Source organism: Scyliorhinus torazame, chromosome 14 (assembly GCF_047496885.1).
Source record: "Scyliorhinus torazame isolate Kashiwa2021f chromosome 14, sScyTor2.1, whole genome shotgun sequence".
Taxonomy (NCBI): domain Eukaryota; kingdom Metazoa; phylum Chordata; class Chondrichthyes; order Carcharhiniformes; family Scyliorhinidae; genus Scyliorhinus; species Scyliorhinus torazame.
This window is the reverse complement of record NC_092720.1, coordinates 6,114,738-6,140,439: the sequence shown is the minus strand read 5'-3', so window position 1 is coordinate 6,140,439 and position 25,702 is coordinate 6,114,738. Positions and strand designations below refer to the sequence as shown.

General features: G+C 51.4%; 1 long non-coding RNA gene across 1 annotated transcript; it reads right to left on the bottom strand.

Annotated features, from left to right (window-relative positions):
* Nucleotides 1-11,897: 11,897 nt before the first annotated feature.
* Nucleotides 11,898-14,942, bottom strand: LOC140389497 (uncharacterized). Its single transcript, XR_011934406.1, has 2 exons — nt 14,518-14,942; nt 11,898-12,304 (listed from the first exon to the last, which is right to left on the bottom strand). It is a non-coding gene; the product is annotated as an uncharacterized lncRNA (long non-coding RNA).
* Nucleotides 14,943-25,702: the final 10,760 nt, after the last annotated feature.

The following is a 25,702-nucleotide window of genomic DNA, read 5'->3' as shown; positions in this document are numbered from 1 at the left end:
GTGCACCGACAGCGGCTGGTGGTTTTGATTCCGGGACAGCCTGTTCTTTGTTATAACAGCGACTGGAAAAGGCTCCCTCGGGTCCTCAGTGTCACTGGTCTGCGGGAAGTTGGAATCGGACTCGGTTTGGGGGTAGGTAACTGCTTGTTGCAGGGTTGTTCAGAGGTTTATTTCATTTCCTGGTTCAATTTGAGGCATTGTGCTGTCATTCCAGGTGAAGGAAGGTTGTTTTACAGCTTTAAAAGATTTTGTCTTTGATTTGGGACGTTTCCTCTGTAAATGGACGTGGTCCGGGGCGTCTGACGTCATGACGCGCGTGACGTGGCACGTAGGAGTTGTTTGCACATGCGCAGATTGTGGTTCCTTTAGTGATGGTCGTTTTCGTGATTGCGCATGCACGCGTCGCGCAACTGCGCAAGTGCAGTTCCTTTACAAAGATGGTCGCCGACCACAATTGTTCTGTACTCCGGGATTTCGGCCTCATGGTGAGTATTGCCGCTTATCTTACCTTTCCTTGCTGGTTGGAGTGTGTTTTCCTCACAGTATTTGCCGAATTTGTCCAGGACTGCCTGGAAGTCGCACCTGTTTTGCCCCTTGGAGAACTTGAATTTTTAAAAGATTTCTTTAGCTCTGGCACCGGCGATGGTGAGGAGAAGCTCTGTTTTTTCAGGATCAGCCAGGTCTTCTAGTTCAGCTGCCAGCAGGAAGATTTCAAACATTTGCCAGAATGCCCGCCAGTTTTTGCAGTGATCGTCGTCGCACTGGAGCTGCTGCGGAACCCGGATTTTGAACATCTTGCCTGGGTATCGTTGCTGGCTGTCACTGTACGCTGAGGTGCCGGCGATGCGGAGCCGCGGCGGCGGGTTGATGTTCTACATACTTCAGGATGCCAGTGGGTTGCAGGTGGGTCTCAGATGTGCTAGTATGCAACCAAACCTGGTACCATGATGTGTTGGGTGTTCTGGATCACAAACAGGTCACCAACACTGGAAGTGGTGCAACTCTCTTTTATTATAAGGTTAACTATATTAACATACTTGAACTGTGGGTAAATGAAATACCAGCTTTAACTGTTGACCCTTGCCTAGTCCTAACCAGGTGATGCACTCAGCACGTGGTGAATGTCTGTGTTGCAGGCTGTGAGCTCTGTGCTCCGAGCTGGCTGCTACTAGAAAGAGCAGGAACTCTCCCATCCCCTGTCTTTATAGTGCGTGTGCTCTCACTGGTGATTGGCTGCGGTGTTGCGTATGCTGATTGGTCCCACTGCATGTCCATAAGTGTGTGTGTGTGCGTCAGCACTATGATATACTGGTGTATATTGATCCTCATGGAAGGCTAAGGAATATGCTGCATCATCACACTGCGCCGGTATACAATTCTTCTTCGATTAACGGCCCTCAGCATATCATTGACAACTCCATTTTGAATTGCAGGATTTGTTGCTGATCTGTTCCAATCCTCAAAGCGGTGGTGAAAGAGACAATGAAGAATTTCTGCAGGTAATGCTCTGCCTTCACAGTCTATGTCCCGCCTTCCCACATAGCTTCTCCCCGGTGATGGTTAATATTGCGAAGCACTGATTGGTTGGTTGAGGGGGGGGAGGGGTAATGCAAGTTGTTGTTTTGACCTTGTTTGACAGGAAACCCAGATTCTTCCTGGAATTTTGAGGAAATGGTGTGATTGTCAAGGACATTCCCCTAAAGGGTAGATATCATTTTCGCCCTTGGTGGTTCTGTTCTGTTGCTGGAACAGGACAGGTGCCCAAACGGCAATTGAAACATCTATTATCAGTGGGGCATTCTGATGGTGTGACTGTGTTAGGCTGTTACAGAGCCAGGATGTGGGATGGCTTTCTTCCTTTTGCCACCAGTTCCCGGCTGTTTGTGAGGGACAGTTTTTTTTAACATTGTGAGGTTGAGACCTCATTGAGTGACTGGATAGTTGCTGCAATGTCTGCCTGATTTCCAATCTTCGCTTCTTGCTATAATGTAGAGTTGCCGGTGTTGGACTGGGATGAGCACTGTAAAATGTCTTACAACACTAGGTTAAAGCCAACAGGTTTGATTTGAATCACTAGCTTTCGGAGCGCTGCTCCTTCCTCAGGTAAATGAAGAGTTGGGTTCCAGAAACACATATGTCGACAAAGTCAATGATGCAAGATGATACTTTGAATGCGAGTCTTTGCAGGTAATTAAGTCTTTAAAGGTCCAGACGATATGACTGGAGAGAGGGATAATCACAGGTTAAAGAGGTGTGAATTGTCTCAAGACAGGGCAGTTGGTAGGATTTTGCAATCCCAGGCCAGATGGTGGGGGTGAATGTAATGCGACATGAATCCAAGGTCCCAGTTGAAACCGTACTCATGTGTGCGGAACTTGGCTAGAGGATTCTGCTAGGCGATTCTGTGTTGTCGCACGTCCTGAAGGACGCCTTGGAGAATCTCTTGTTATAGACATAATAGGGGGGTGGGGCGCGCGAGTGGTGTGCTTGCGCTGGGGAGAGGCTCCCGGTGGTCGGTGGCATTTCCGTGTTTACCGGGGGTTTCCCCATGGTTTCGCCGGTCGCGATTTCTTCGGCCATTGGGGCCTGAGGGGTGAGTACCGGGTCGGGCAGGTTTGGAGCCGCTGGGGACCCCCGTGACCGGAGGAGCAGGGGCATCAAACCCGAAGCAAGCGGCAGGGGAGGAACGTGGCCTGACGCGAGGCCAGAATCCAGCACGAATGTAAAGGGGAGCAGCGCACACCGGGTGGCCTAGCTAAAAATGAATGTTTGGGTTGTTTGAAGACCGGTCCCAGGAGAAGAGATGTTTTGAATGTCATGTGAGGGTACCTTCAAGACATGGATGTTTAAGCAATGTACCTTCAAGAAAACAGTGATGTCAGAGAGTGGGTGGGGCTGAGCTCAGTCAGCCATTTTGCAGGTTTTTAGGTTCAGTTTTGAAAAAGAGCTGGTGTGTGTCTGTGTGTTTCCAGAGAGTTTGCAGGAAGAAAGCAAGGTGCTGAAGTCACCCAAGCTAATATATCTCTGCCATTCTACAAAAAATATATATATCCTTTAACCTGATGTGATACTGTTTTAAGGTGTTAAGTCTCTTGGAAGTTTGAAGGAACATTTTAAGGAGTTATTTACTGTTGCAATATTTTCTGAATTATCTTTGAAGTAAGGGGTGTTAAGAGATCCAATGTTTATTTGAAATGTTAAGTTGAGTTCATGGAATAAACAGTGTTTTGTGTTTAAAACCCCACGTGTCCATAATTGTAATCCCAGACCTAGGGAAAAAGCCGCATGCTCGGAAAAGCAACAAATCCATTAAAGGGATTTAATCACATAGGCCATCCCCGACTTGGACACACACAAACTGATAGTTGGTGCAGGAGCCAAAATTGATTGGGCAGGTCACGACTGTGCTCGATGGTCCCGTCTGGTGGGCGGTGGGGGGGGGGGGGGGGGTGGGGGGCGCGGGGTGGGGGGGGTGAAGGCGTTGGATGGGCTAATGGTGGAAATTGGAGGGGTGGACCCTTGGAGGTTTCTGCACCCGAGGGAGCGGGAGTACTCGTTTTTCTCAGCGGTCCCTAAGGTGTACTCGCGGATTGACTTTTTCATGGTCGGGAAGGAGCTGCTGGCTGGAGTTAAAGGGTCGGAGTACTCGGCAATTGCAATATCAGATCATGCTTCGCATTGGGTGGACATGGTACTGGAGAAGGGGATGATACAGAGACAAATGTGCGAGTTAGATGTGGGACTGTTGGGAGACCAAGGGTTATGTGACAAAATTGAAAAAGTAATCGAGGAATATGTAAGTTTTAACTGCACGAGTCAGGTGCCAAAGGCAGTTGTCTGGGAGGCTTTAAAGGCGGTGGTGAGGGGTGAGATGATCTTGTTCAAGACTAGGCTAGACAAAGAGGAGAGGTTGGAACGTCAGAGGGTAATAGATGAGATGTTGGCGGTGGACAGGAGGTATGCAGAAGATCAGGACCCAGCACAGTTGGAATAAACTCCAGGCGAGCTTTGACCGACTATCTACCAGGAAGGCGGTACGCCAATTGAAGCGAGCAAGGGGGACAGTTTACGAGCATAGAGAGAAGGCGGGTATGTTGGTAGGTCAGCTCCGTAAGGAGGCTGCGGCAAGGGAAATTGTCCAGGTACGGACATGGCAGAGAAGTTGGTGGTAGCTCCTGATCAAATTAACAAAGTCTTTGAGGAATTTTATGAGAGGTTGTACAGGTCAGAGTCACCTGGGGGAGGCCAGGAGATGCAGGAATTTCTAGCTGGGCTGGAGTACCCAAGGTTAGGGGAGGGGGAAAGGGCTACATTAGAGGGGGCGATAGTAGAGCAGGAGATAAAAGATGCGAATGGAAGGCTGCATTCGGGGAAGGTGGCAGGGCCGGATGGGTTTCCAGTGGAATATTATACAAATTCAAGGATAAGCTGGTACCGCTGATGGTGGAGAAGTTTGAGGAGGTGATAGGGAAGGGGGTGTTACCACAAACTTTCGGGCAGGCATCGATTTCCCTGTTACTTGAGAAAGATAAGGATCCGACGGAGTGTGGGTCGTATAGGCCCATATCACTTTTAAACGTGGACGCAAAGTTATTGGCGAAGGTACTGGCGGGTAGGCTCGAGGAGTGGCTCCCGAAAGTGATAGGTGAAGATCAGACGGGGTTCGTGAGAGGGAGGCAGCTCTGTCGAACATTGGGATGTTATTGAACGTCGTTATGGCACCGGCGGAGGGGAAGGATACAGAGGTGGTTGTGGCATTGGACGCTGAGAAGGCATTTGACCAGGTAGAATGGGGATACTTGATGGCAGTTCTGGAGCGGTTTGGAATAGGACCCTGATTTGTGGACTGGGTAAAGCTACTATATAAGGAGCCGAGGGCCAGTGTCCGCACAAATAACATCAGCTCAGAATCCTCTCCACCGTGGGACTAGGCAGGGATGTCCTATGTGCTTCTGCTGTTTGCACTCACGATTGAGCCATTGGCCATCGCATTAAGAAGTTTGGGGGTATGGAAAGGAATAGTGCAGGGGGGATAGAGCATGGGGTGTCCTTCTATGACGTTGACTTGTTATTATACGTGTAGGAAACAAGTGTGTCAATGGGGGGAATACTGGAGCTGCTTCGGGTGTTTGGGTCTTTCTCAGGGTACAAATTAAATCCAGACAAGAATGAATATTTTGTGGTGTTTCGGCCAGGGGTGGGGGCAGGGGTGGGGGGACTGCCATTCTGTAAGGCAGTGACTCCATTTAGATACCTGGGGGTGCAGGTTGCTCGAGATTGGGGAGGGGTGGCTCCGGAGGTACAACATTTCTAGTTTGGTGGGGAGAGTGAAAGCTGATCTGGCAAGGTGGGATGGTCTCCCTCTGTCACTGGCGGGTCGGGTACAGGCGGTTAAAATGAATGTGCTGCCGCAATTCCTGTTTATTTTTCAATGCCTGCCGGTTCTCCTGCCAAAGGCATTTTTTAGAGAGATTGGAGCGATGATCACCTCGTTCATCATTTTATTCAAGGTGTCCAGAATTAGAAAGGTGCCACTTTGATATTATATTTGTAATCAGTGAAGGTAAAGTGTAAAAATGACAGGAGATCCCAGACCCATGTTATGCTCCTCGTGCACAATGTGGGAGCTCAGGGACGCGGCCGATGCCCCTGACTCCTTCATGTGCGGGAAGTGTGTCCAGCTGCAGCTCCTGTTAGACCGCATGACGGCTCTGCAGCTGCGGATGGACTCACTTTGGAGCATCCGCGATGCTGAGGCGGTCGTGGATAGCACGTTCAGTGAGTTGGTCACACCGCAGATTAGGATTAGTGAGAGAGACGGGGAATGGGTGTTCAAAAGGCAGAGAAAGAGCAGGAAGGCAGTGCAGGTGTCCCCTGCGGTCATCTCCCTCCAAAACAGGTATACCATTTTGGATACTGTTGGGGGAGATGACTCACCAGGGGAAGGCAGAAGTAGCCAGGCTCATGGCACCGTGGCTGGCTCTGCTGCACAGAAGGGTGGGAAAAAGACTGGCAGGGCTATAGTCATTGGGGATTCAATCGTAAGGGGAGTAGACAGGTGTTTCTGTGGTCGAAAACGAGACTCCCGAATGGTATGTTGCCTCCCGGGTGCACGGGTCAGGGATGTCTCCGATCGGCTGCAGGACATACTGAAGGGGGAGGGTGAACAGCCAGTTGTCATGGTGCATGTAGGCACCAATGATATAGGCAAAAAACGGGATGAGGTCCTACAATCAGAATTTAGGGAGTTAGGAGATAAGTTAAAAAGTAGGACCTCAAAGGTAGTAATCTCAGGATTGCTACCAGCGCCACGAGAAAGTATGAGTAGAAATTCAAGAATAGTCAGAATGAATACGTGGCTTGAGAGATGGTGCAGGAGGGAGGGGTTCAGATTTTTGGGACATTAGTACTGGTTCTGGGAGCGGTGGGATCATTACATATCGGATGGTCTACACCTGGGCAGGACTGCAACTAATTTTCCTCGGGGGTGCTTTTGCTAACACTGTTGGGGAGGTTTTAAACTAATGTGGCAGGGGGGTGGGAACCAGATTAGGAAGTCAGAGGTCAGTAAAGAGGCAGCAACTAAAGCCAGTAAGGTACTAGATAATAAACTCAATGTGACGAAGGGGAAGAGCAGACAGGGACGAGATGATGAACGCAAAGGGACGGGTGGTCTGAGGTGCATTCGTTTCAATGCGAGAAGTGTAGCAGGTAACGCAGATGAACTTAGGGCTTGGATTAGTACCTGGGAATATGATGTTATTGGTATGACAGAGACTTGGTTGAGGGAAGGGCAAAACTGGCAACTAAATATCCCAGGGTTTAGATGCTTCAGGAGGGATAGAGAGGGAGGTAAAAGGGGTGGAGGAGTTGCATTACTGGTCAGAGATGATATCACAGCTATGATTAAGGAGGGCACGATGGAGGATTCAAGCACTGAGGCAATATGGGTAGAGCTAAGAAATAGGAAGTGTGCAGTAACATTGTTGGGACTTTACTACAGGCCTCCCAAAAGCGAGCGTGAAGTAGAGGTACCAATTATGTAGACAGATTATAGAAAAATGTAGGAGAAATAGGGTGGTCGTGATGGGAGATTTTAACTTCCCCAACATTGAATGAGACTCATGTAGTGTTGGAGGCGTAGATGGAGCAGAATTTGTAAGGGGCATCCAGGAGAGTTTCTTAAAGCAGGTTGTAAATAGTCCAACTTGGGAAGGGGCCATACTGGACCTTGTATTGGGGAATGAACCCGGCCAGGTGGTTAAAGTTTCAGTCGGTGATGACTTTGGGAATAGCGATCACAATTCCGTAAGTTTTAGAATACTCAGGGAAAAAGGTGAGAGTGGTCATAAAGAAAGAGTGCTAAATTGGGGAAAGGCCAAGTATAACAAAATTCGGCAGGAGCTAGGGAATGTGGATTGGGAGCAGCTCTTTAAAGTTGAATCCACATTTGAAATGTGGGAGTCTTTTAAGGAAAGGTTGATTAGAGTGCAGGACAGACATGTCCCTGTTAAAATGGGGAATAGAAATAGCAAGATTAGGGAACCATGAATGATGGGTGGAATTGTGAGACTAGCTAAGATGAAAAAGGAAGCATACATAAGATCTAGGTGACTTAAAACTGATGAAGCTTTGGACGAATATCGGGAAAGTAGGACAAATCTCAAACGCGCAATAAAGAGAGCTAAAAGGGGTCATGAAATATCTTTGGCTAACAGGGTTAAGGAAAATCCCAAAGCCTTTTATTTGTTTATAAGGAGCAAGAGGGTAACTAGAGAAAGGATTGGCCCACTCAAAGACAAAAGAGGGAATTCATGCAGAGGAAATGGGTGAGATTCTTAATGAGTACTTTGCATCGGTATTCACCAAGGAGAGGCACATGACGGATGTTGAGGCTAAGGATGGATGTTTAAATACTCTAAGTCAAGTCGGCATAAGGAAGGGGGAAGTTTTGGGTATTCTAAAAGGCATTAAGATGGACAGGTCCCCAGGTCTGGATGGGATCTATCCCAGGTTACTGAGAGAAGCGAGGGAAGAAATAGCTGGGGCCTGAACAGATATCTTTGCAGCATCCTTGAGCACGGGTGAGGTCCCGGAGGACTGGAGAATTGCAAATGTTGCCCCTTTGTTTAAGATGGGTAGCAGGGATAATGCTGGGAATTATAGACCCGTGAGCTTGACGTCAGAGGTAGGCAAATTGAGAAGATACTGAGGGATCGGATCTATTCACATTTGGAAGAAAATAGACTTATCAGTGATCGGCAGCATGGTTTTGTGCAGGGAAGGTCATGTCTTACAAACCTAATAGAATTCTTTGAGGAAGTGACGTTAATTGATGAGGGAAAGGCTGTAGATGTCATATACATGGACTTCAGTAATGCGTTTGATAAAGATTCCCTTGGCAGATTGATGGAAAGAGTGAAGTCGTAAGGAGTTCAGGGTGTACTAGCTAGATGGATAAAAAAACTGGCTGGGCAACAGGAGACAGAGAGTAGTGGTAGAAGGGAGTGTCTCAAAATGGAGAAAGGTGACTAGTTCCACAGGGATCCGTGTTCGGACCACTGTTGTTTGTGATATACATAAATGATCTGTACGAAGGTATAGGTGGTCTGATTAGCAAGCTTGCAGATGATACTAAGATTGGTGGAGTTGCAGATAGCGAGGAGGACTGTCAGAGAATACAGCAAAATATAAATAGATTGGCGAGTTGGGCAGAGAAATGGCAGATGGAGTTCAATCCAGGCAAATGCGAGGTGATGCATTTTGGAAGATCTAATTCAAGAGCGGAATATACGGTCAATGGAAGAGTCCTGGGGAGATTTGATGTACAGCGAGATCTGGGATTCAGGTCCATTGTACCCTGCAGGTCGATAGAGTGGTCTAGAAGGCAAACAGCATGCTTGCCTTCATCAGACGGGGTATTGAGTACAAGAGTCGGCAGGTCATGTTACAGTTATATAGGATTTTGGTTAGGCCACATTTGGAATACTGCGTGCAGTTCTGGTCGCCACATTACCAGAAGGATGTGGATGCTTTAGAGAGGGTGCAGAGGAGGTTCACCAGGATGTTGCCTGGTATGGAGGGTGCTAGCTATGAAGAAAGGTTGAGTAGATTAGGATTGTTTTTGTTGGAAAGACGGAGGTTGAGGTGGGACCTGATTGAGGTCTACAAAATTATGAGAGGTATGGACAGGGTGGATAGCAACAAGCTTTTTCCAAGAGTGGGGGTGTCAATTGCAAGGGGTCACGATTTCAAGGTGAGAGGGGGAAAGTTTAAGGGAGATAGAACATAGAACATAGAACATAGAAAAATACAGCACAGAACAGGCCCTTCAGCCCAGGATGTTGTGCCGAACCTTTGTCCTAGATTAATCATAGATTAACATTGAATTTACAGTGCAGAAGGAGGCCACTCGGCCCTTTGAGTCTGCACCGGCTCTTGGAAAGAGCACCCTACCCAAACTCAACACTTCCACCCAACACCAAGGGCAATTTGGACATAAAGGGCAATTTATCATTGGCCAATTCACCTAACCCGCACATCTTTGGACTGTGGGAGGAAACCGGAGCACCTGGAGGAAACCCACGCTGATGTGCGAGGAAAGTTTTTTACACAGAGGGTGGTGGGTGCCTGGAACGCTTTGCCAGCGGAGGTGGTAGAGGCGGGCACAATATCATCATTTAAGATGCATCTAGAGAGATATATGAACGGGCGGGGAGCAGAGGGAAGTAGATCCTTGGAAAATAGGTGACAGGTTTAGATAAAGGATCTGGATCGGCGCAGGCTGGGAGGGCCGAAGGGCCTGTTCCTGTGCTGTAATTTTCTTTGTTCTTTGTTCTTGTTACTACAGAGAGGGAGGCAGGCAGGGGGTTTGGGTCTTCCGAACCTGATGTATTATTACTGGGCGGTGAATGTGGAGAAGGTACGGAGCTGGGTCAGAGGGGTTGACTTACAATGGGGTCAGAATGAAGGAGAGTTTGTCTGGGGGCCGAGATTGAAGGCACTAGCTACAGCACTGCCCCCGGCGGCCCCAGGGAGATAAGCAGGGGGTCTAGTAGTAATAGCTTTGTTGAGAATTTGGAGGCAGTTTTGACAACACTTCGGGTTGGGGGCAGGGTCAAGGGAAATACCGATTTGGGGGAACCATAGATTTGAGCCAGGGAAGTGGGATGGAAATTTTCGGAGATGGGAGGAGAAAGGAATTAAGACACTAAAAGATTTGTTTCTTGGGGGTCGGTTTGCAGGGTAGAAGGAGCTGGAAGTGAAGTCTGGGCTGGAGCAGGGGGAAATATTTAGATACATGCAGGTTCGAGACTTTGCCAGAAAGGAGATACAGAGATTCCCAGTAGAGCCAGCTTCCACATTGCTGGAGGAGGTGCAGATGACAGGGGGACTGGAGAAGGGGGTAATATCGGCGGTTTACGGGGCTATTTTGGAGGAGGAGAAGGCACCGCTGGAAGGGATCAAGGCAAAGTGGGAGGAAGAGTTGGGAGGGGGTATTGAGGAGGGATTCTGGTGTGAGGTGCTCCGGAGGGTGAACGCCTCCACCTCGTGTGCGAGGTTGGGGCTGATACAGGTGAAGGTGGTGTATGGAGCACATCTCACAAGGGTGCGGATGAGCTGGCTCTCTGGTGGGGTAGAAGATGTATGTGAACGTTGCGGGGGGTGGGGGGGGGGGGTGGAAGGGTGAGGTGGAGGGGGAGGTCCCCACAAACCACGTTCATATGTTTTGGTCCTGTCCAAAGCTGGAGGATTACTGGAAGGAGGTGTTTAGGGTAATCTCTGAAGTGGTGCATGTGAAACTGGACCCGGACCCTCGGGAGGCCATATTCGGGGTGTCGGACCAGCCGAGTTGGATATGGCAGTGGAGGCAGATGTTGTGTCCTTCGCCTCCTTGATCGCCCGAAGGTGGATCTGGTTAGGGTGGAGATCAACCTCTCTACCCTGTGCCCTGACATGTCGGGGGGACCTGCTGGAATTCTTGGTGCTTGAAAAGGTCAAATTTGATCTGAGGGGAGGGATGGAGGGGTTCTACAATTCATTATGCATTTTCGAGAATTGGATCACATTGAACATTAGGGGGGTTGGGGGCTGGGAGGGTTGGGGGGGAGGGGGGCTGTGTGTGTTAAGGGTGACTATGGGTGGTTCCTCATTCCTTTTTGTTATTTGTTTATGTGAACATGCGGGCCAATGTTTGGGGGTTTGGTGGGAGGATGGGATCGTTGTTATTGATATGGGGATTAATATTACATTTGTTACTGATTGTTGTTTATTGTTGGGTGTAAATTTGGGAGAAAATGTGAAAAAGGAGAATAAATAATATTTTTTTAAAAATAGACATAATAGGGAATGGTGGAAGGCAATGTTCCGGCTAGAACACATTTCAACACCCGTGTGGAGCACTGGTGTTATGCAGAACCTACACTGACTTTTCCACATGGTGCAAAATCGCACCAGAGGTTTCAATGGAAACCGGCTTTACAAGGGAAGGCTGGAAGCTGGTTTGTGATTTGCGGATTGCTGCTATCATTGACCAGGTTAGACCTTTGCCAGTGTGATGCTGGAGTTCAGGTTGATAGATTGCTCTCCTGCAGATTGCAGCACTCACAGAGCATGGCTGCATTGCACAGAGCAGAACCCCCTTTAATATCCATCCATTCATTGTCTCCTCTGAGTTTGAATACACGGAGGAACTTCCAGCAAAACATATCCCAGATTTGAGAATGTGACCCAGAGCGATTCCACCCAGAGCTGATTTACAAAGTCACAACTGTGGAAAATGACTCCCCTCGCTCTGTACCTTTGGACACAGACTGGTGTTGAAAACTACCCGAGTTGATTCTGTTCCTTCAGCTACATTGCCCCAGCTCCCAGAGAACAAAGTCCAACAAATGGTCCACTTTTAAACAGCGATTTTATTGCAACAGATTAATGAAAAACAATGGCTCTATCCAGTCACCATTCAAACTGGCCTGCGATTGGACAATTCAAACCAATTGTCTTCTCTTACATCAATCAAATAGAATCATTTACCACATGATTTATTTAGTTATCTGAATGCCACATTCTGAGTGTGTGGGTTGCTATGGAGAATTCGGAGAGTTAACAGGAAGTGAAGGATTTTCAGAAGAGGTTCATACAGCCTGGTCTTCGCTTCCTGTTACCCAGCGATGTGTTTACCGGGACTTTTGGACTGCATGTATTTCTTGGACTTCACCTTCTTAAAATTCCGTTTGCCAGTGTCACTCTGAGCTTCCTTCTTGGCGTTTTCTTGTTCGGACAGCAGGGAATATTCTGCAATCTCCTGGGAACAACAACAGGAAATAGATTAGGGCAGAAATTCCCGCCAGTGGATGTGGATTTCTAAAAGTAAATGTGGGAAACTTCCGCCATTAAATCTACAATGAGCTAATTTCCAACTTTGTGAAATTATCTTCAGAAATTGGGAAGCTCCCAATTTGCAAATAGAAACCCGACAAACTGCACAAATCCCTTCCATCCCCCAATTGTGAACCCTTCAAGGGGAGTTTGGAAAGAGCAAGAAAACCTCTGGAATGAAGCAATCCCCAGTGCTCAGAGATTCTTGTCAACATGGGGCAGCACAGTAGCATTGTGAATAGCACAATTGCTTCACACCTCCCAGAACCCAAAGATGTGCAGGCCATGATAAATTGCCTTAATGTCCAAAATTGCCCTTAGTGTTGTGTGGGGTTACTGGGTTATGGGGATAGGGTGGAGCTGTTGACCTTGGGTAGCGTACTCTTTCCAAGAGCCAGTGCAGACTCGATGGGCCGAATGGCCTTCTTCTGCACTGTAAATTCTATGATAATCTATGGAGAAAATTCATAACATCATTGGACTGAATATCTCTTTCAAACTAAGTATCTTTGCTGCAAGATTTGGTTCAATCTGCCCCATTCTAGATGGCGACCGGAGGTTACTGAGAGAGACTCAGGTGCTCCACGAAAACCTTCCAATGATCAAATCAAATGGTGGCACAGTGGTTAGCACTGCTGCTTCACAGCTCCAGGGTCCCGGATTCACTTCCAGCCTCCAGTCACTATCTGTGTGGAGTCTGCACATTCTCCCCGTGTCTGCGCGGGTTTCCTCTGGGTGCCCCGGTTTCCTCCCACTGTCCAAAGATTTGCAGGTTGGTGGATTGGCCGTGCTAAATTAACCTTAGTGTCCAAGGCTTAATTGGGGTTACAAGGATAGGGCGGGGGCAGTGGGCCTGGGTAGCGTCTTTCAGTGGGTCAGTGCAGTCTTAATGGGCCAAATGGCCTCCTTCTGCACTGGAGGGATTCTATGATTTTATGAAACAGGACTACATGTGCCTGGGTACGAATCCCAGAGGTGGAATGAGGTCCGTTTACAGATGGGGAGAGAGGGGTCTGGGGTGGGGAGAGAGAGTAGATTGGGTTGGGGAGAGAGTGGATTGGGTTGGGGAGAGAGGGGGGGGGTTAGGGTGGGGGTAGAGAAGGGGTTATGTTGGGGTAGAGAGAGGGGGATGGGAAGTGAGAGGGGGTTAGGGTGGGGGGGGGAAAGACGGAGTTAGGTGGGGGGGAGAGAGAGAGAGTGTTGGGATTGGAGTGGAAGATGGTGTTTGGGGACAGAGGGAGAGGGAGTTTGGGGAGAGAGGGGGTTGGGGTTGGGATGGGAGGGGGAGTTTGGGGAGGGAGGGGAGCAGTAAGTTCTCAGGGATTGTGGAAAGATGGTTATTTCTTGTTTGATTCTCTTTGTGGGGGGTGAGTATGGATTGGAGAGAACAAGAGCTGTTTCCATGGATGGGGAATCCTGTAATTTGGATCAAACCCACTCAGAAAGCTTTCTAACCCAATGAGGGCAGCACGCTAGCACAGTGGTTAGAAAGGTTGCTTCGCAGCGCCAGGGTCCCAGGTTCGATTCCCTGCTGGGTCATTGTCTTTGCGGAGTCTGCATGTTCTCCCCGTGTCTGTGTGGGTTTCCTCCGGGTGCTCCGGTTTTCACCCACAAGTCCCGAAAGACGTGCTTTTTAGATGAATTGGACATTCTGAATTCCCCCTCTGTGTACCCGAACTGACGCCAGAATATGGCAACTAGGGGCTTTTCACAGTAACTTCATAGCAGTGTTGATGTAAGCCTACTTGTGACAAGTAGGGGCTGGTTTAGCACATAGGGCTAAATCACTGGCTTTTAAAGCAGACCAAGGCAGGCCAGCAGCATGGTTCAATTCCCGTACCAGCCTCCCCGAACAGGCGCCGGAATGTGGCGACTAGGGGCTTTTCACAGTAACTTCATTGAAGCCTACTCGTGACAATAAGCGATTTTCACTTTACATTTCAATAAAGATTATTATTGTTAAGTGTTCCCAACACTAAACAAGCACATTGACTCAATATTATAGTCCTGTTAAAAGTGGGTCTTCTCACTAGATCAGAATTGAACCAGTTATTTCCCACTCCCAGTTTCTATTCGAGGTGAACGGGGGGAACACAAGCTCCCATTTCTATTGAATGTGACTTTTTGCTGGGTCCTTACCGCTTCCCCCCCGCCTCCTGTGGCTGCCATGGCTCTCTGCAGGATTTCGCGATTCCTGTTGTCTGTGGGGTCTGAGCTGACACTCAGTACTGCCAGGGCGATGGAGAGGAGAGCCAGGCTCAACTGAAGGCGGCTACACATCTCTGCACAAGGCGAGGTTCAATGGGAGAGACAGCGAGCAGGAGAGCAGTTTCCAAACGCTTTGAAATTGGCGGCGGTTTCAGCACTCGCTCTGTGGACAGCTCCGCTCCTTCTGGTTCTGCAATCGGGGAAGCTCCTTATAAAGCCGGCCTCACACCAGCTCACACGTTCGGAGGAGGCCCCCAGGAGATGACGCGCATTTACGCACAACCCAGTCACATTCTCCAACCAACCCATTACCCATGAGGAAGATTGAGAAAAGATCCATGGGGTCTGAATGTGGGCAGCACGTAGCACATTGGTTAGCACTGTTGCTTCACAGCGCCAAAGTCCCGGGTTCGATGCTCGCGTGGCTGCTGCAGACTCAGTCCGTGGCCGCCCTGGTGGGGGGGGTGGGGGGGGTGGGGGGGGGGGATCGGACACTGGGGCAGGGTGACATTATCGGGAATGGGGTTAATATCTGCACGGTCAGATCCCTGGGAGCGCGGCTGATCGGGGGATCTAAGTTTTCAGTATGCCTCTGCGGTTTGAGTCCGCCATGGCGCTCGGCGTGGCCGCTGGAGGTCGCCGCCGGTTGCAATCACGGACTCAAAACCGGATGTGCAGGGCCCGTATCCGCAGCTAACACTGCGTGAATTACTCTGGGTCCCTGATAGCCCCCTGCACGGCATTGGATTAGCTGTTCTTTTTTCAGGAAACTCCAGAGTAAAACTCTAGTGCTTTTACGCCGGCGTGGAACATAGTCCCATTTTGGGAGAATCCAGCCCATGAAGTTAGAAACTGAGTGAGACATAATAAAGGAATATTTCCTGGGGAAAGACTTGCTGCCCTCTGAATAATTGTGTGTAGTTTGTGATTTTAGCAGCGTGTTCTCTTTGTGGTCCACGTGTGCCAATCTGCAATGTGTTCACCTCAATAACTCCACTGTACTCATCAGGTTTAAACTAGCTTTTCATTGAAATGCCACTGAAATGGGGCTGTGACAGGTTTACACCCTGGGACCGGGCATCATTTTACTTCTGTCGCCACCTCGGATCAGTCCAAACAATTTCCAAATACAGGAAAACTGTCTCTGCACAAAGACAATTAACCAGGACTCACGTCAGCAACATTCTGATAATTAACCCAGATTTTAGTTCTCATCCGGACAACACGTTGGAGGAAAACATTAATATTTAATTCAAACAAGGTAATCAGCAACATTTTCTTTCAAAATTAACATCAAGGGAACAAAGAATTCAGACTTAGTAACTAATATAGTATCTCCCATCCCTCTGTCTGTGTGTCGCATTCTACCTGCCTCTCTGTCTCCATCTGACTCTCGCTCTGTATCTCTCTGTTTCTCTGCCAGTTTAGTATAGCGCGACTGGCTCCAGGAGATCAAATTAAATTGGTTAGAGATTTATAGCCGTGAGAAAGGAGCTAATGTTTTGAGCCTGGAAGAATCTCCACCATTGCTGGAGAGAACTGGATATAGGATGAGATTAATACGATTGTGTGTGGGGCTTGTGCATGAGGCTGGATAGAGGGCCATGATAGGGGGAGATCTTTCATAGAATTTACGGTGCAGAAGGAGGCCATTCGGCCCATCGAGTCTGCACCGGCTCTCAGAAAGAGCACCCTACCCAAGGTCCACACCTCCACCCCATCCCCATTACCCAGTAACCCCACCCAACACTAAGGGCAATTTTGGACACTATGGGCAATTTATCATGGCCAATCCACCTAACCTGCACATCTTTGGACTGTGGGAGGAAACCGGAGCACCCGGAGGAAACCCACGCACACACGGGGAGAATGTGCAGACTCCGCACAGACAGTGACCCAAGCCGGGAATCGAACCTGGGACCCTGGAGCTGTGAAGCAATTGTGCTATCCACAATGCTACCGTGCTGCCCACTATAGACAAAGATCTCTGACAGAAAAACAAAGAGAATGTAAATAGTGTGATAATCACGAAGAAGAGAGCTGAAAGTGACACGTTAAGAGATCACAATGTGTTAATGGCAGAACAGAGGTAAACAGTGTGTCAAAGAATTACTAGGAACAGGGAACAGATGGCCCATTGGGGTGGAGTGAGAGAGGGGAGATGATAGTGAGGGTAAAGCGGATTGATGGAAGAAATGAGGATAAATTATCAGAGAGAAAAATGGGGTGTAAGTGGGGGAGAGAGTTCACAGTCTGAAGTTGTTGAACTCAATGTTAAGTCTGGAAGGCTGTAACGTGCACAATCAGTCGATGAAGTGCTGATCGCTGTTCCTGCAGTTTGCGCTGGGCTTCACTGGAACATTGCAGCAGGCCAAGGACGGACATGTGGGAGCAGGACGGTGAGTTGAAATGGCAGCTACAGGAAGGTCTGGGTCCTGCTTGCGGATGGACTTAAGGTATTCTGCAAAGCAATCACCAGTCTGTATTTAGGCTCTCCAGTGTAGAGTAGACTGCACTGGGAGCAGCAAATGTAATAAGACCATAGACCATAAGACCAGTCTTAGAAGCAGAATTAGGCCACTCGGCCCATCGGGTCTGCTCCACCATTCAATCATGGCTGATATTTTCCTCATCCCCATTCTCCTGCCTTCTCCCCATAAACCCTGATCCCATTATTAATCAAGAACCTATCTAACTCTGTCTTAATGACACTCAGTGAATTGGCCGCCACAGCCTTCTGCGGCAAAGAGTTCCACAGATTCACCACCCTCTGGCTGAAAACACTCCTCCTCAACTCTGTTTTAAAGTATCGTCCCTTTAGTCTGAGATTGTGTCCTTTGCTTCTAGTTTTTCCTACATGTGGAAATATCCTCTCCATGTCCACGCTATCCAGGCCCCCAACAATATCCAAAACAGTATACCTGTTAGAGAGGGGGACAGCCACAGAGGATTCCTGCACTGACTGCCTCCCCTTTCTAGCAGTCACCCATCTGTCTGCCTGCACCTTGGGTGTGACCACATCTCTATAACTGCTATCTATGGCACTTTCTGCCACCTGCATGCTCCTAAGTGCATCCAACTGCTGCTCCACCAAACCACGCTGTCTGTGAGGAGCTGCCATTGGTTGCACTAGCTGCAGCCATCGTTGACTATGCTGGAAGTGTCACAGATCTGCCACATCTCACATTTGGTGTTGAACATTGTTAAAATTATAAATGCCTCAATAAGATATTTTCTAAAAAAGAACTGTAACCCAAACCTTTCCATCTGCCCTTCCAAAGAGCCGGGACACGAGGCCCCAAATTATGTTGCGACACCCTGATCTTAGGGGCAGTCAAATGAAGCACCACTTGACTCAGACTCACAGCACAATTGAATTAATCAATCATTCTTAGAAAAATGCCATTGGCATTTGGCCCATCGAGTCTGTGCCGGCCCATGGAAAGATCACCCTACCCAAGCCCACACCTCCACCCTATTTCTATAAACCCGTAACCCAATAACCTCACCCAACCTTTTTTGGACACGAAGGGCAATTTAGCGTGGCCAATGCACACCTTTGGACTGTGGGAGGAAACCGGAGCACCCGGAGGAAACCCACGCAGACACGGGGAGAACGTGCAGACTCCGCACAGACAGTGACCCAAGCTGGGAAGCGAACCTGGGACCCCGGAGCTGTGAAGCAACTGTGCTAACCACTGTGCCACCGTGCTGCCCATTCTGTTTGCAGTATGGAATGGATTTCCCTGTCGGTTGTCAGGCCCAATCCTGATAATTCCCCGATTTCCCCAATCTTTATTTTTGCCATTGTTATTTTTGATCCATGGATGTTTAATGAATATGTGTCTTTATGTCCAGCAGCAAAGAGAATTTCAAGAAGTTGCAACATAGTACATGGTGCTGCTAGCTTTGGACAAGGCCTGGACTTTACGGCACCTGAGTGATGGGTTGGGACTCAGTTCAAATGATTCGCTGGTGGTCAGTGAATTGCCCAAAAGGCTAAATTCTGCCCGGTAACGGGTGGTGATTGGGTCCTGCCTGAGTGGGATAATTGTCAGAGACCCAGGAGCTGAGTTTCAACCGAGACACTTGTGATTGGCCCTGGCCTTCGTCTCTCTCTCCCTCTCCCCAGAAAGGCTGTGAGCTGCTGTATTTCTGAAGCTGCAGAGACCTGAATGATTTGCAATTCTCCGTCACCTCAACAGTGGCATAGGGGCAGCATGGTGATGCAGTGGTTAGCACTGCTGCATCATGGCTCCGTGGTCCCAGGTTTGATCCCGGCTCTGGTCACTGCCCATGTGGGGTATGCACATTCTCCCCGTGTCTGCGTGGGTTTCACTCCCACAACCCAAAGATGAGCAGGGTAGGTGGATTGGCCACGCTAAATTACCCCTTAATTGGAAACAATGAACTGGGTGCTCTTAAACCCAAATTTAAAAAACAGTGGCATCAATGCGTTCTATTCCGCAAGTACAGTAAACGCTGTTGGCATATCATTAGCAGACCTGACCCAGTCTCCAGAGGGCATTCCCGACGGCGAGTCTCACTTGTGCTTGTAAAACCGGGAAGCAGGCACCATGGCTGATGAGGGGGAGAGAGGAGGTAGAAGACAGAGAGGCGGGACAGTGGACTGCCGGTCCTGACACAGGCCAGGCTAGCTGGGTGGGGTGCCCTCCCAGGGCTGGGGGTTGGTGTGATGGGAGGAACGGGCCATGGGGCCAGGCATGGACTGCCATTGCTGTAGCCTGCAAGGCAGCAATCTTCCAACGCACTCCACTGACCACCGACCTTGGCCCCTGGCTCTGCAGAGTGGCACCGGCCGAATGGGGCCCCCAACCCATCACCCCCACACCCCAAACCCCCCCTCCACCCCACGCCACCCACACCCCAGCCCCCATCGTCCACACCCCAGCCCTCATCTTCCAACCCACCACTGCCGCACCCTGGCCTCCACACTCCACCACGTCATTCCTGCACCCCTGCCCCCACCCCCTGCACCAGAGGAACAGGAGACAGCCAGTGAGGATGGAGAGCCGGCCACCCAGCAGGCCGAAGATGAGCAGGAAGTACTAAGAATGTGCCGCTCGAGGCCTCGTGTTTATCAGCACCGCCTGTGATTCGAGGACCTGCCGGGCCGGGCATGCCATCGAAGACTCTGGCCGAGCAGAGAGAAGTTGCGACGTGTCTGCCAGATCATGGTGCACCTGGCACCATGGGGTATGGGGGAAGACCCCCGCTCCCAGTGGTCGTCAAGGTGATGGTCTCCCTGAACTTCTACGCCATGGCTCCTTCCTGCGTCGAGTGGAGACCTGTCGGGGGTCTCGCAGAGCTCGGTGCATATGCAAATCCACATCATCACGGAGGCCCTGGTATGCCCAGTCGGCTCAATACATCCATTTCAATGTGGACCAAACCCAGCAGAATGCCCGGGCAGTGGAGTTCACTGCATCGCCGACATGCCCCGGGTCCAGGGGGTGATCGACGGGATGCACGACCCCCTACGAGTACCTGCAGATGTACACAAACTGAAAGGGGTTCCACTGATGAACATGGAGCTGATGTGCGACCATCAGATGCACATCATACATGGCTGTGCCCGATACCCGGGCAGTGTGTACAATGCCTTCATCCTGACACACTCAGTGATTCCCGGCCTCTCGAGCACAGCCCCGGCTAGGGGTTGGCTCCTGGGTGACAGTAGTTGTCTGCTGCGGTCATGGCTGATGATGCCTATCCAGAGGCCACAGACTGACACGGAGACCCAACAACGATGCCCATGTGGTGACCAGATGCATGATTGAGCAGTGCTTTGGCCTCCTCAAGATGCAGTTCAGGTTCCTGGACCACTTTGGAGGGACCCTCCAGTATAGTGCTGGGAAGGTCGCCCACATCGTGGTGGCCTGGTGTGCCCCCACAACATCGCGTAGCAGAGGGATGATGTGCTGGAGGAGGAAGAAGAACGTCAGGCCCCATCCGACGTGGTGGGTGTGGGTGTAGCCGAGGATGGGCAGGTCATGGGGCCCAGACAGACACAGAGGCTGCACAAAGTGTGTTCCAGGGCCAATGCGCACGGGATGCTCTGATCGCCTCCAGGTACACTGACAAAGTGGGGGGGGGGTCTGGCCAGGGGCACGAACACCGTATCACACCTCCATATCCCCCTCCATCCCCGGCCACTCCCTCCATGATACCTACCTGCCTGACTACGGCGTGGGGACCCTGGGTTGGCAGTAACAGCGGGTCTGACCCAGGCGATGGACGATGATGACAACCCGCTCTTCGATGAGCTCCGGTGCTCTGCATTGTTTGACAACGCCTGACTCCTGCCCATGGTAGCACCACCCACTGTTCACCTGGGTTATCCCTGAATGCGAGCTGACCATGCCATCACTCAGTCCCATTGAATCCCTGGGGTGCCAGAGGAGGGGACGGTGGACGGGTGGGGGGGTGGGGGATGGGACACCGGCGCGGTGAGTGTGGCTGAATCTGGGTCAAACCCATCCTCAACATCCGCACATTCTCTCCCCCATCGGTGCCCGCTCTGTGCCAGCCCATCCCTCACATCCGTCTGCCAGAGCACCAAGACACATTGGTGTTCTAGCCCCTATCACTAAACTGTGCCCTGCACCCGTCCCAACTTAACTGGTATCTAATTTCCTAGCCTTACGGCCCTGACGCTACGTCGAGGTGGATCCCCATTTGCTACATCAGGAGTGGAGGCGGCCTGCTGTGATCCCCGCCCTGTGACCTGGGTCCCCTGTGGCGGCGGTTTTCTGGGGCCACCAGGCCAGGATGGGCCTGGCTGCTGCTCGGGTGCCCAGGTGGGATGGCGCTGCCCTGTCCTGCCCACTGCCCGCCAGATGTGTCAGGGACCGGAGACAGGGTGGGGAGTCCGAGGTGCTACTATTCCTGCACCTCTCCTGCTCAAGTCACCGGCATGGGCCCATCACCTCCTCCTCCCTCGGGATGTCCAATGGCCCCCGGGGTACTCCATGGGACAGGGATGTGAGCAGAGCTAACCCCTGAGGGTCCCTCAATCTGGCACTGCCAGTCCTGGAAGCCTGCTGCCGTCCCGGCCAGCAACTGCATACTCACAGCCATGGAGCACTCCATCTGGGACTGCGACTGTGCCACCACCTTCTGGGTCTGTGCCACATCAGCCAGTGACTGCGCCATTTCCCTCTGGGACTGGACCTCCTCCCCCTGTGTCTGTGCCACATTGGCCAGTATCTGGGTAAGGCCGCCAATGCTCTCAGCTATGGCCCGCTGTGACTGGGCCTGTGAGAGGGCAGCCCTGTCCTGGGCTTTGGCCACCGTCTTCACCGTGAGCCCCAGGCCTTGGACATGTTGATCCATAGCCAAACTCTTCACCCACAAGGCCTCCACCGCGGGTGCCACCCTTGCAGTGTTAGCATGGGGGGCACACATGGTCGGCACCACCTCCTGCTCCTGAGTGCGGGGGGACTCCAGCTGTCCCTGCAAATGCTGGACATTCGCGAAGAAGCCCTCATGCAGTCCTTGGCTCCGTGACTGCACCTCCACAATCGATGGGTCTGTCCGTTCCAGAAGCTCGAGACCAGTCTGGACGGTACCTAGCCCGTGGGTCGGGCTGCCCTCCGACCGTCCACACCCTTGGGAGTTGCTCCCTCCACCTGCTGTGTGTGGTGCTCCCCAGAGAGTGTCCCAGGAGCCTCTTCACTAACATGGCCAAACGAAGTGTGTGTCTCTGGGATAGTGGAGGGTGTTGGAGACAGCTGTGACGGCAAATCGCCAGTGTTGTGCTCCGGGCTGTCCTCAGATTCGGGCCGAGGGCTCCCGTCCGTGTCGGTGTCGCCCTCATCGCTGGTCAGCACGTGGGGTACTGGCTGTGGCTGGAGTCGGGGGTGGGGATGGGGGTTGGTACCAGGGGCACAGTGCTGCCTACTCACCCTGACCACCCTGAGGTGGTCGTGCAGGTTTTGCTGGCCAGTCTGGACGCTGTTGCCCACTTCGCTGACCACCTCTGCCACCCGTGTCCAGGCCTGGCAACAGCGCCGCCTGGCAGACGCCTTCGCAGCCCGGGTTAGGATCACCCGTCTCTGTTCCACGGTGTCTAGCGGGGTCTCCAATTCCACTTTGGTGAACACCCTGGTCGCAGATCTTGCTGCCAACTTGTTGGCCGGGACGGGCTGTGTGGGGAGTGTGTTGGCTGGGATGAGTGTGTGCGGGGAGTGTGTTGGCTGGGATGAGTGTGTGCGGGGAGTGTGTTGGCTGGGGTGGTGTCTGTGGGGATTGTGTTGGCTGGGATGGGGTGTGTGGAGAGAGTTTTGGCTGGAGTGAGCGTGTGTGGGTAGTGTGTTGGCTGGGGTGGTGTCTGTGGGGGTTGTGGTGGTTGGGATGAGTGTGTGTGGGGAGTGTGTTGGCTGGGATGGGGTGTGTGGGGAGAGTTTTGGCTGGAGTGAGTGTGTGTGGGGAGTGTGTTGGCTGTGGTGAGTGTGTGCGGGGAGTGTGTTGGCTGTGGTGAGTGTGTGTGGGGAGTGTTTTGGCTGTGGTAAGTGTGTGTGGGGAGTGTGTTGGCTGTGGTGAGTGTGTGTGGGGAGTGTGTTGACTGTGGTGAGTGTGTGTGGGGAGTGTGTTGGCTGGGATGAGTGTGTCTGGTGAGTATGTTGGCTGGGATGAGTGTGTGTGGGGAGTATGTTGGTTGGGATAAGTGTGTGTGGGGCGTATGTTGGCTTGGATGAGTGTGTGCGGAGAGTGTGTTGTGTGTGGGGAGTGTGTGTGGGGAGTGGGTTGTGTGTGGGGAGTGTGTTGGCTGGGGTGAGTGTGTGTGGGGAGTGTGTTGGCTGTGGTGAGTGTGTGTGGGGAGTGTGTCAGCAGGGACGGTGTGTGTGGTGAGTCTGTTGGCTGTGGTGAGTGTGTGTGGGGAGTGTGTTGGCTGGGATGAGTGTGTGTGGGGAGTGTGTTATGTGTGGGGAGTGTTTTGGCTGGGGTGAGTGTGTGTGGGGCGTGTGTCAGCAGGGACGGTGTGTGTGGGGAGTGTGTTGGCTGTGGTGAGTGTGTGTGGGGAGTGTGTTGGCTGGGGTGAGTGTGTGTGGGGAGTCTGTCAGCAGGGATAGTGTGTGTGGGGAGTCTGTTGTCTGTGGTGAGTGTGTGTGGGGAGTCTGCTGGTTGGGATGAGTGTGTGTGGGGAGTGTGATGGTTGGGATGAGTGCCAGTGAGGAGTGTGTTCGCTGGGATGAGTGTGTGTGGGGAGTGTGTTGCCTGTGGTGAGTGTGTGTGGGGAGTGTGTTGGCTGTGGTAAGTGTGTGTGGGGAGTGTGTTGGCTGTGGTGAGTGTGTGTGGGGAGTGTGTTGGCTGTGGTGAGTGTGTGTGGGGAGTGTGTTGACTGTGGTGAGTGTGTGTGGGGAGTGTGTTGGCTGGGATGAGTGTGTGTGGGGAGTATGTTGGCTGGGATGAGTGTGTGTGGGGAGTATGTTGGTTGGGATAAGTGTGTGTGGGGGGTATGTTGGCTTGGATGAGTGTGTGTGGAGAGTGTGTTGTGTGTGGGGAGTGTATGTGGGGAGTTGTTTGTGTGTGGGGAGTGTTTTGGCTGTGGTGAGTGTGTGTGGGGAGTGTGTCAGCAGGGACGGTGTGTGGGGAGTCTGTTGGCTGTGGTGAGTGTGTGTGGGGAGTGTGTTATAGAACATAGAACAATACAGCGCAGTACAGGCCCTTCGGCCCACGATGTTGCACCGAAACAAAAGCCATCTACCCTACACTGTGCCATTATCATCCATATGTTTATCCAATAAACTTTTAAATGCCCTCAATGTTGGCGAGTTCACTACTGTAGCAGGTAGGGCATTCCACGGCCTCACTACTCTTTGCGTAAAGAACCTACCTCTGACCTCTGTCCTATATCTATTACCCTTAGTTTAAAGTTATGTCCCCTCGTGCCAGCCATTTCCATCCGCGGGAGTAGGCTCTCACTGTCCACCCTATCCAACCCCCTGATCATTTAGTATGCCTCTATTACGTCTCCTCTTAACCTTCTTCTCTCCAACGAAAACAACCTCAAGTCCATCAGCCTTTCCTCATAAGATTTTCCCTCCATACCAGGCAACATCCTGATAAATCACCTCTGCACCCGTTCCAAAGCCTCCACGTCCTTCCTATAATGCGGTGACCAGAACTGTACGCAATACTCCATTGTGTTGGCTGGGGTGAGTGTGTGTGGGGAGTGTGTCAGCTGGGACGGTGTGTGCGGGGAGTATGTTGGCTGGGATGAGTGTGTGTGGGGAATATGTTGGCTGGGATGAGTGTGTGCGGGGAGTGTGTTGGCTGGGATGAGTGTGTGCGGGGAGTGTGTTGGCTGGGATGGTGTGTGTGGGGAGTATCTTGTCTGAGATGGTGTGTGTGGGGAGTGTGTTGGCTGGGGTGAGTGTGTGTGGGGAATATGTTGGCTGGGATGAGTGTGTGTGGGGAGTGTGTCAGCTGGGACGGTGTGTGCGGGGAGTGTGTTGGCTGGGATGAGTGTGTGTGGGGAGTGTGTTGGCTGGGATGAGTGTGTGTGGGGAATATGTTGGCTGGGACGGTGTGTGCGGGGAGTGTGTTGGCTGGGATGAGTGTGTGTGGGGAGTGGAGTTGGCTGTGGTGATTGTGTGCGGGGAGTGTGTTCGCTAGGATGAGTGTGTGTGGGGAGTGTGTTTGCTGTGGTGAGTGTGTGTGGGGAGTCTGCTGGTTGGGATGTGTGTGTGTGGGGAGTGTGTTGGCTGTGGCGAGTGTGTGTGGGGAGTGTGTTGGTTGGGATGAGTGTGTGTGGGGAGTGTGGTGGTTGGGATGAGTGTCAGTGGGGAGTGTGTTCGCTGGGATGAGTGTGTGTGGGGAGTGTGTTGTCTGTGGTGAGTGTGTGTGGGGAGTCTGCTGGTTGGGATTGTGTGTGTGGGGAGTGTGTTGGCTGGGATGAGTGTGTGTGGGGAGTGTGTCGGCTGGGATGAGTGTATGTGGGGAGTATTTTGGCTGCGATGAGTGTGTGTGGGGAGTATGTTGGCTGGGATGAGTGTGTGTGGGGAGTATATTGGTTGGGATGAGTGTGTGTGGGGAGTGTGATGGTTGGGATGAGAGTGTGTGGGGAGTGTCTTGGTTGGGATGAGTGTGT